At 37.5% G+C, this 2,114-nt stretch overlaps 1 protein-coding gene across 2 annotated transcripts in view; it reads left to right on the forward strand.

Moving 5' to 3' along the window:
* Positions 1-2,114, forward strand: part of RNGTT (RNA guanylyltransferase and 5'-phosphatase) — a 279,701-nt gene that overhangs the window by 113,018 nt on the left and 164,569 nt on the right. The gene's annotated exons all lie outside the window — the stretch shown is intronic.

Here is a 2,114-nt window from a genome sequence, read left to right on the forward strand (position 1 = left end):
GCTTTTAGCATTTGTTTTGCTAGAGAAGCAGTAAAACTCAGAAGTAAATGTTAATTAAAATATACTGTCAGATGCTGTCAAGGAGGTGGTTCTCACTCCTGGCATCTTTATTCACAACAGAAAGAAACACTATCGGACGCTGCTCCATCTTCATAGTCACTGCTTTTTTTGAGCTTATTGTTGCAGCCGTGGTACCAGTCCACCTCTTTGAGGGTCATCCCTTCCTTTTTTGCTAATCCTCCATTGTACCAAGCATGATGTCCTTCTCCAGGCACTGCTCCTTCCTGATAACATGTCTGAAGTAAGAAGACTTGCCATTTTACCTTTACAGACCATTATAACTACTCCTTCCAGACAAATTTGTTAGTTTTTTAGTAGTCTATGGTATATTCAGTATTCTTTACCAGCATCGTAATTCAAGTGAAGCCGGTTTTCTCGTCTTCTATCTGAAGAAGAACATAGCATTAGAATTGGAAGAGAAATCATTGACAACCTTCAGTGTGCCAATGGCACAGCGTTGCTTGCAGATATCAAAGAGGACTTGGAAGCCCTTACTGATGAAGAACAAGAACTATAGCTTTTAATATGAATTGCACCCTCAACATAAAGAGAACAAAAATCTTTACAACTGGACCTAAACAATATGATAGAAGAAGAAAGATGGAAGTTGTCAAGGATTTAATTTTATTTGACTCTACAATCAATTCCCTTGGAGGCAGCAGTCAAGAAATCAAACGATCTATACCTAGAAATGGGATTGCTGGATCTTAACAGTGTTTATATTTCTAGATTTTTAAGGAAGCATTGAACTTTTCTATGGTGGTTCTATCATTTTTGTATACCAGCCAGCCTTGTCTTAAAAGTTCCAGTTTCTGGACAGGCTAGCCAGCACGTTTTCTGTGCAATTTTGATCAGTGCCATTGCTGGTGTGAGGTGGTATCTCATTGTAGTTTTGATTTGCATCTCTCTAATGATTATAGGGTTTAAACTGAAGGGTCTCTCTGAGTCAGAAATGATTTGATGGCAATGGGTTTGGTTTTTAATGACTAATGCTTCTTGTTTGCCAATTTGTTGTACTGTCGTGACTTGCATGTTACTGTGATTCTAATGCCAATGGTATCTCAAATCCTAAGATAGGCTAGGTATGAGGACCTCATAACCCATTTGTGGAAAAAGTCTCACCAGTTTAAAATTGTGGCAATTTAAATTTTGGAATATTATAACAGACACAAGAGTAGCCAAGTTAATTTTAAAATTAAACCTTGGAGTCTGTGTTTGCCTTTAAACCTGTCTCCCAAGGGCTGCTGTGTCATCCTTTCTAAATACGACGTCTCTGTGTTTGGTTTGACAGATTCAAAGCTCTTGTCTCTTCAGTTTCTTGAGATTTTCATCTTAATGACTTTTTACTTACTGTATATACTCGTGTATAAACTGAGTTTTTCAGCACATTTGTAATGCAGTTTTTGTGGTAAAATTAGATGCCTCGGCTGATAGTTGGGTCGACTTATACTCGAGTATATACGGTGCTTTCATTGGCACTGAGTCCTGGCTATTACTCTTGGTCTTAGCTTTTAAATTCAGATGTAAGATGACTTCAGAAAGCTTATGGAAACATTCCATTATCTTTTTAGATTCCATTTTTCCATGAGCTATTTATGGCTCCCTGTGTATTGTTTTCTGAGAGACTGCAACCTCTAACATTAAAAACTGACAAGAGACTTCACTGACAAATTTTATCCATTTCTTTTCCATCCAGGGAGCTGTGATGAAACCCTCTTCAATGGAATCTGTATCTCAGCCATAGGAGAATTAGGTGCACTGTGTAGTAGATGTGGCTTCTTCTGGTGTATGAGATTCTTAAATGTGTAGTTTTCCTTTTTACTAGTCAGACGGCGTCACTTCAATTTCCTCTTACAATAAACAATCCTTTTAGATAGTAAGATATACAACAGGTAGACCCTGTGTAAGGCAGAAGGCTGCCAGAGAAGGAAAGCTTAATATCTTTTATATTTCAGAAGCGTTCTTGTGATGGAATTCACCATTGAAGTTATCTGGGTCTGGACTTTTTTTGTGTGGAAAAGTTTTTTAAAAAAAAATCATTTTATTAGGGGCTC

Source organism: Echinops telfairi, unplaced genomic scaffold (assembly GCF_000313985.2).
Source record: "Echinops telfairi isolate 266 unplaced genomic scaffold, ASM31398v2 ScPeMD7_3533;HRSCAF=4204_0, whole genome shotgun sequence".
NCBI lineage: Eukaryota > Metazoa > Chordata > Mammalia > Afrosoricida > Tenrecidae > Echinops > Echinops telfairi.